This window comes from Saccoglossus kowalevskii, chromosome 20 (genome assembly GCF_978046115.1).
Source record: "Saccoglossus kowalevskii chromosome 20, keSacKowa6.1, whole genome shotgun sequence".
Lineage (NCBI taxonomy): Eukaryota > Metazoa > Hemichordata > Enteropneusta > Harrimaniidae > Saccoglossus > Saccoglossus kowalevskii.
This window is the reverse complement of record NC_140660.1, coordinates 11,163,886-11,173,206: the sequence shown is the minus strand read 5'-3', so window position 1 is coordinate 11,173,206 and position 9,321 is coordinate 11,163,886. Positions and strand designations below refer to the sequence as shown.

The 9,321-nt window shown below is 37.5% G+C and overlaps 1 protein-coding gene across 1 annotated transcript in view; it reads left to right on the top strand.

Moving 5' to 3' along the window:
• The first annotated feature begins 7,463 nt into the window (after nucleotides 1–7,463).
• The window catches only part of LOC144345432 (cyclic AMP-dependent transcription factor ATF-2-like), a 36,954-nt gene continuing 35,096 nt past the window's right edge, over nucleotides 7,464–9,321 (top strand). The window contains exon 1 of the mRNA XM_085494654.1: nucleotides 7,464–7,551. The gene's annotated coding sequence lies outside the window, so the exon portion shown is untranslated. The remainder of the gene's footprint in view (nucleotides 7,552–9,321) is intronic.

The window sequence follows — 9,321 nt, the reverse complement described above, 5'->3', positions numbered from 1 at the left end:
CAGTTATGCATGGACGGATTTTGTTCAAATTTGGTACATACATTAAACATAATAGGACCTTGATGCACGTCATTTTTTTTTTTGGATCGGGTTCGAAATGGCCGACTGGCGGCCATTTTGTTTTAAAGAATTCAGTTCTGGATCCGTATCTGAGACATGCTTGGATTGATCGAGTTCAAACTTCACACACACAAGGTACATCATGTCACAAATATGTATGTGCATTTGTTTCATAATCTCATTAACGATAGCCAAATGGCGGCCGCTTTAAGGCCGAAAATGCATTGAAATCGCACATTTTCACCATTCCGGACCCGGATCTCAGTTATGCATGGACGGATTTCATTCAAATTTGGTACATACATTAAACATAATAGGACCTTGATGCACGTAATTTTTTTTTTCGGATCAAGTTCGAAATAGCCGACTGGCGGTCATTTTGTTTTAAAGAATTCAGTTCTGGATCCGTATCCGAGACATGTCTGGATTGATCAAGTTCAAACTTCACACACACAAGGTACATCATGTCACAAATATGTATGTGCATTTGTTTCATGATCTCATTAACGATGGCCAAATGGGGGCTGCTTTAAGGCCGAAAATGCATTGAAATCGCACATTTTCACCATTCCGGACCCGTATCTCAGTTATGCATCGATGGATTTTGTTCAAATTTGGTACATACATTAAACATAATAGGACCTTGATGCACGTCTTTTTTTTTTTTTCGGATCAAGTTCGAAATGGCCGACTGGCGGCCATTTTGTTAAAGAATTCAGTTCTGGATTCGTATCCAAGACATGTCTGGATTGATCAAGTTCAAACTTCACACACACATGGTACATCATGTCACAAATAGATATGTGCATTTGTTTCATGATCTGCTTAACAATAGCGGAATGATGGCCATTTTAAGGCCGAAAATGCATCAAAATCACGTATTTTCACAATTTTAGAACCGGATCTCAGTCATGCATGGATGGATTTTGTTCAGATTTAGCACAATGTGTTGTACATATGCAGGTGCATTTCGGTCATGATCTGCTTTGAATGTATATGTCACTCAAATATGAACGGAACGGGGACGTGTCATTGACAATGACTTGTCCTTGTAGTATTTACCAAAGTTTCTAATACAAGACGTATTTAGACATAACTCTGCACGGTTTAGATACAAGAGTTTTGAAAACAAACTGAACTTTACCTATTTCACAATGTGTAATCATTCCACCACCAATATCCATTGTTGACCCAAATTTTGTACGTTTGGCACCACGATTAAGGTGCATTACCAGAAATATTGAATACTAGAAAAATGCCGACAAATTTGGCACGTGAAAAATCTGGTGGTAAACAGGCTAAAGCTAGCTAATGTCAAGTTAAACCCGGACTGTACTTGTGTCATTTGCAGGATGCTGACCAAAAGTGTACGTTTACAATGGTCAATTCTGCTCTAGTAATGTTAATAATGGCCGATGTTGTGCTGGACTTGCGTACGAATTCTACCTGTGGTTCAACTCAAAAACGTGCATACAATGCTGATTTGCTTTCACAATGCAACTTCTGAGCAAAAACCTTTTTCATTCATACATAGAGCACTTCACCAGTATGAAAAATTGCCGAAAAAAACGACAGGGCAGCTTTCAAACTGTCTTGCCCAACTTTTTGTTCTTTTGCCTAGTGCAAAGTTTCAGCAAAAGTCAATGACCAATAGAAATCGGAGAACATGTGGTATAATTTTCCTTCGTTTCACGAATTACCGGAAAGAATTGACCGACTTCAAAACTCCAATAGACTCGTCTATTTTCTTGGCTTCAATTCTCAACATGCTTGGCACATGTACATTTGGTGCAAGGAAATGATTGAAATGAAATTTATTTCAGACTGCAACATTTTTAAACAGTGAAAAGTGTCCTTTAAAGTTTGTATAGAGTTGGACACTTGTGTTTCACAATTGGGTTTCATCTCGCTTTCCTCAGCCGGTTAGTGTCTCGTACGCTCCCATGGCGAAGTTAAAATGTACCATCAGATCTTCGTAGACATTATTTCATAGCCGTTTATCTCATAGCCGTTTATCTTACCTTGGCTTTCACAGGACATGTCCTGTTAAATGGGTTGAAGCGCGGTAGTTGATAAACATTGATTTTCCCACAATCCAATGTGCTTTTCAAATGGAAATCACAAGTGTGAGTTTTGACCTGGGTGTGACTTGCACTGATTACCGCTGGTGACTCCTTCGATACCTTCCAATCACATAAAAATGACCTACGGTAATTAAAGCTTGGAAACATGTCGGTTCGTACTCGTTGATCTGCGCAACAGTCAGAGTCGCCATCTTTGTTTATATGAGACTTGTATATCTCGCACATGTGCAGCGCAACGACTACTGCGCTTTAAATTTCCTATTTTAGAACACCAGCAACATGAAAGTTTGAAAGTCATTATCACTGCAGAACGAACAGATACTGTTAAAGGGGCACCTTCCAGTTAAGATTAATTTCACAACAAATTTACTTTCTGGATGAAAATAACAATGGATAACAAAAGATAGATTAACATTGTAAACAACATAAACAATAGTGTCCCATGATTCTTTGGTGCAATCCATGGGATTGAGCGGTTCCCCTTTAAAGTATACTGAGCATATAGCAAGAGGGACGGAGATTCAAATTGTATCCTCTGGGCGGAGTCACCTCAGACTGACAGAGTATTCTATATTGCTATGATGCCCCCCCCCCCCCCCCACACACAAATGCCATGTATTTCTATGGGCTCTGCTACAGCTGCTGTGAAACGCCGGTCGAAAAGTGGGTGAAAACGGCTAAAGTCAACTTTGAAGTAATTCTCAGCAACCAAATTTGTACACGTTGGACATGCAGGTGTAATCTTTTTATTTTACGCTGTTCAGGGGAGTCTCAACAACTATCCCAAAGTAAAATTTTCTGAGTTTTCGGCCTTTGTTTTCATCGTGATGGTTGCCAGGCAATGAAAATACCTTGATGTCCAATTAGAGGATAGTGTGTTGTATGGCGAGTAGGACAACATACAGACAAGACATGTATCGAGTGGAATACTGTTTGGAGAGTAGAGGAGAGGTGGAGGCTGCAGATATGAAGATGTTTTTTTGAGAGGTAGAAATGGAGAGAAACCTCATGAAAAAAAAATTATAACTTGTGTTCCTTGAACATGTCAGGAAAGACGATTAAGAGAATTTAATGAAAAAGAAATTACAAGGAAAAAGGATTACAGACACTGAATTGCAGAATGATGAGAAGTTGATGCTAAATGGTGGTGATCTTTGCATATTGTTGACTCCCGTGTGCGAAGCACAAAATGGGAGTCTTTGCAATTCGTGTGTCTGTCTGTTCCACTGATATCTCAAGAACCATACATCAGTATTTGATGAAACTTGGTGCATAGATGCTTTGGTTTTTATTTGTATTTCAAGTAAACCTATTTCTCTTGTATACTTAGCTACATTCTCAAAGACAGAGCTATGTCATGATGCCCCAAATATCAAGACCAATCGCAAACAAGAACAGACGGTGATTTTTTGAATTAACACTTATGCTATTCCCCCATGCTAATTACCTTCCCCTCGCACTAACAAAATAAATCCTGTTTCCTACTGTAATTCTGTTCCGTCCATTGTTGAGAATATTAAACATGACGTAGTGTGAAGACTATATCTCTTTAAAGGGTGGTGGCCTTGCCACGTGTGCGCGAGATATGGGTCTCATATGAGTGAAGAAGGCGACATTGACTGTTGTGCAGATCAACGAGTACAAACTGAGACGTTACCAAGATTTAACTAGGTAATTTCTTTGGTGATTGGAAGGTATCAAACAAGTCATCGATTGTAATAAGTGCACATTGCACCCAGGTCATACTTTTAATTTCTACAAGAAGAGCCCATTGGATTGTGGGAAAATCTATTATGGAAGGTTTTTCCTGGGAACGACTTGCACTAATTAGCACTGGTGACTCCTTCGATACATTCCAACCACTTAAAAATACCTAATTAAAGTTTTTACTCGTTGATCTGCACAACAGTCAAAGTCGCCATTTTTCTTGAAAAAAATGCTAAAAAAATATTATTTTTATCTTCATTTTTTTACCGCCCACCGCATAACAAATCCAAGTTGCATTTTCGTGGGAGTATCATGATCAAAGTACCGAAGTCTTGCGCAGATGAGAAACAAGATTATACATGGTATAAAATTTTATTTCATTTCTTTTCTGTCTGATCAATGATCTCACAATTTTTTGAGAATCTCACAAATCTAATGGAAAAAAAGAATTAATTTCATTTTTTGTTTGCCCTCCAAAAAAAATGCCTTATAAAAACTCGTGAAACAAGGAATAAAAAAAAGTCTGGCCTAAACATGCAAAAAAGTAACCTAAGTTGCACAAGTGTGTTAATTCAGTATTTCTCAATGGATATCAAAATTAACAATGCCTGGTGTCCTGTCTGTGAGGTCTTCCCATCTTGATCTGATTGATAGTATTACTGGTAGTCAGTCATTAGATTTGCAAACTTGTTTATTTGTTGTTGTTGTTGTTGTTGTTGTTGTTGTTTTCTTTAATAAAATAAAATATTATGTAAGAGTATAAATTGCCTCCCATAATACTTAATTTTATTCAAAAAACATCAAAACATAAACAAGAGGTTGTTTTTTAGTTTTGTTAATGTTTCGAATTTTCCATTCTTTTAGCCCCAAGGAAAATGGCAAAGCTCATCAAGGGCTGATACTGAAGTGACCTATGACCCAGTTTTTAAATCTCGTGCATTGAATGTTCAGAGCTTGAATTTCCAATTTCTACTTCGTGATAGTTGGGCGCTTCACTTAACTGAGTAGCTGATTCGACTGAATTTGTCCGAGTTCTTTTCCAAGTTGCGATTTAATACTCAGTATCATGAAAGGACAGGGACAGAAATATTAAAGCAGGGGAGACATGACCTGCACATGTGGCAATCAAGTAAGATGTATGTGAAAAGTTGGTAAAATAAAAACAAATGGCTGCCAATCGACCATTTTGAATTATATGGCGAAACAAAATGTTGCCTAACAGTAAATGCCATGTTTGAATGAAATCAGCCAAAATGTGCATGAGAAACTGTGGATAACACCCAATCTGATTAAAGTCTGCTGTATTGCATAGCGTGTATTTTATTTTTTATATTTATTTTACTTGTACTGTTTTCTCCAATTATTTTTTTTATGTTTTTTGTTACGTACTTGGGGATTCAGTATTTTTTTTTAACTATCACTTTCATAATTACCAAAACTCTTTAAAATGCTTTAAAAAATGTCAGCAAATAAATAATAAATTAAAATAAAATAAAAGAATTAAACACAAATTAACAAAAAAATCACAAACTAAGATTTATTTATTAACTAATAACTTGTACGTTGCATTTACGGTGTATTTGTATTTATTAGCTAATAACTCTACGTTGCGTGTACGGTGTATTTGTTTATAACGTCGGCAAAAACAAAATGGCATAATGAACAATTACGCATGCCAGTGCATGACGTGTACGTGAACAGTTCGTTGTTTGGATTTTTTGTGTTTATTTGGCGAGTTAGTAGTGGGCTAACCTTAAATCTGACGAATCGATCGACTTGTGGGACGAATCAACTTGTGGGACGAATCGACTTTGGGACGAATTAACTTGTGGGACGAATCGACTTGAGACGAATCGACTTGGGACGAATGTGATTTGGGACGAATCGACCGTCCCCCGATACCAAGATCCCGTCACAATCTCGCTCTCGCATAAACGTTCCAACTCAGAAAAAATGCGAATGCGCATGCCCGAGGTAACTAGGATACTGGGATGTCCAGGTGGATCAAAATAGCTGCCCACGATATGACGGATTACGAGAACTATATTTTCTGTACATTTTCGATGTATTACATTTTTCACTATGATAGTGACAAGAAAAGTTTTATTTTTTCATTACAAACCTTGAACATTGATATGTGTCATGTTAGAAGGTCGTAGCCTCAGTCTCGCTATCTACGAGAAGAGACTTGAAGGGATCTTGACATGATGTCACCATACAGTACTATGCGAGTTGCAAACCCCAAGTAATGTACCTCTGCTTTTAGTTATTCATTTTTATATGAGGGCGCCCTAAGATGTTTTGGAAGATCGTTGTATGATTTTTATTGCAGCAATTCTCTGTCAGGGTATTAGTATTACTAGTTACGTCATGAAAACTCTGCACGTGTCAGTGACGCGTCATATTTCTACTGACAGAATATTTGGTGAATCAAACACGGGCACTTAAAGCGGGAGGGCCGCCATCCGATCTGAATGCAACGTTTCGACGTCAGTCGTCCGTAACCCATCGTCAAAGCAACGACGTTTCGTTTACAAACAGATGAAATAATGTCAGCAATTTCTTTACAGAAAAATCCTCAACAAAACTTAGAAACATTTCATAGACAAATACAGGCCCCAAAATTATGTCTATTGCAAAACAATTCAACTGACAACCAGTTTGACGCCACAATTTCTTGCTGGAGCCCGAGTTCTACGCGTGATTTTATTGCGTTCAAAACTGTTCCATTTCAAACTGCGCATGCACACACACTGTGGTTTCTCGAAATGCATACTATTTAGGTAACTTGTCACTGATAAAAGTCACCGAAAACATATTGAGCAATTTTGAGCAACAGTACTAGAGTGAAATTTAAACGTGCCTCTGCATTCTCCATGAATTTCGTAACTTGCTATGATCATGGTAAAGAGAAAACCTGTGCTTACTTTCAACAGTAAGCTGGAGTCCGATCGAAAACGTGTCTCAAAAAATACTTTTACATCATTTTTCCGATTATTTTTTCAGCTCGTAACGATAGAATCAGTCAATTTAGAACTAACATGTATGCTATCGGAAAGTATTTTGGCACAATTTTACTGAAAAGACGAGTTTTTTATTGCTCATGAATATTAATTTATGCAAATGAGACGATTATTTCAACCAATCGTGTCATGCAACTCCCCCCCTGCACCAAACCGTTTAGCTGATTCAGCGCAGCGCGTGTTCGAATTTCATGTAAATAAACAATGTATTTTACACGCATTGTATACGTCGCTGTGCGTCGAACAGAACGCGACGACGACCACCCTTCAACCGACCTTTAAAAAAAGATAGTAAACTTGAAATGGAATTCTGAACTATGCAGAAAAGAAATGTACTAACAATTTCCTTTGATGTGCATTGTTATTTATTTTAAGTTGAAAATGGAAACTTTTCATAAGCATCTACATTTTTGTTCGACCTTCCGTCAAGAGGGAATATTGTTTTTTTCATTTTGGTAGATTATATTAGCGATTTGTTTTCCTAAAACATACAGTGTTTGCAATTTTGTAGCGCCCCCAGCGTTTACTTCGGTGTACTTTGGGGTCATAGGTTATATAGGTGCGGTTCGTTAATTATGTATGCATATGACGTAAACCAAATTCCCTGGTGACGTCATAACTACTAAAATAGCTCATCGCGTCATCTTTAGACATCAACGTGGTTCCTTCTGATCGAGGTAAGTGACTTAGTCATCAAAACATGGAGGATTTTACTCTCCCATACCTTTACTTTGTGCTTTACCATGTGTATTTGGCATGAATGAACACTACACCGATCGTAGTACAAATATGGCGAACGGTTCCGACGTGACAGGGCAGAAAATTTCCGCCCGTCTTCCCATGTTTGTGGTGTGTTTACCTGTCTCCCTGTCAGTTTCATTGTACCCGGAACTCGATTTCTGCAGCATTTTTAGTTAAAATGTGTCCACAATTTCACCAAAAGATGACTTGTTTGTGCGTTGTAGACGTGGCGTTATTGCAGATTAATCGTTGATAAATCGACGAGGTGGACCTGTATGGTCATTTTTTTAGGGTTGTTGTTGTGTCGTGTTGAGTTAAGTCGTTTATGGTTTAGCTAACGGTCGGTCGCTACAAACTCCGAAACATTTTCAACAGCCCCGAATTGAACCCACACCATCGTTTTTTGGGAATATTGTACGCCATACACAATCATTGTCTTACATTAAGAGTAAAAAGTCATCGCGAAATATCGAAAATTTGTCCTCGAAAGCTAAAAATTCGAAATGCTTACATCCAGCTTTCCGGCGGTAACAACATGTCGGCAGGTTAGGTGAGATGACCTCCGATGAACCATCCGTCTGTTGCGTCTTAAAGTTTACGTATCACCGTTCCTCCATGATATGCCCAATTTTAATTTAACCATAATTGTAATTCGGCGGGATTCTCGTTTCACATTTAAGGTGAAACTTGTCATTAATTCTCCCTTTGCAAGATGGGGGGGGGGGGGGGGGGGTCGTTGCTACTCTATGAAATTGCTTATGAGTGACTCTGTAACCAATGCTAGGTGAGAAACACTGCAGAGTCATAAACAGTCACTCAAATAAAATAACTAAATAAAAAAGTAATTATTTGTAATTTTTTAATATTTATAATCAACATGATTATAAATTGAAAATATAAATTTACAATAGTATTTTGGGTTGATAGTAAAACTTATGCACCAATTTCTGATCACCTGAGTCCTCATTCCAAACCATAGAGAATGCAGAACATTTAGGCTTGTATGAATCACTTAGTTGAATAGAGGTTAAAAAAACTGAATAAAATATCACTTTTGCATATTTCTGTTTTCTATGCTGTGGACAAACTGAATTCTTTGCTGTAATCAGTAGAATGAATTGTTCACCCCAGAGACGGAGTGTTTTCTGAATAGTGATGCAAAAACTTAGATGAGAAATGATATTTTCTGTATATGTTTATTAAAAATGGGACTCCCTCTTGTACTTGAAATAGGGTCCCTCTATTCATATTTTGGGGTCTGGCAGCAGATTAAAGGTTAAAAACAATCCCTCATTATCTCTCTTTTCTAGATTAGATTTGAAATGATTTCCCGGTACACATAGGGCTTCGCTGAGTGTTATTTCACAGCTGAATGTTCTGAATTAAAACTTCATGGATATGCTAACTAAACAGTAGAATATGATTGTTTCTCAAACTAGTAAATTTAAAGCCCTGTGAATATTCCTTAAAGATTAAATTCATTGAAATTAAACCCAGTCAATACTTCCCCATCTACAGTGACAGTTAATGACTTTCCCTCTGCATTTAAGGGTTCCTCATTTGAAATGGAGGAGGGTGGTGGAGAAATTTGGGATTTTGTAAATATTATATTCACATACAAGCACTTATATTTTGACCATGTGGATTAATTTAATTTTGGATCAGTCACCCGATGCTGATTAATCCAATACTGCTGATGAAGAATG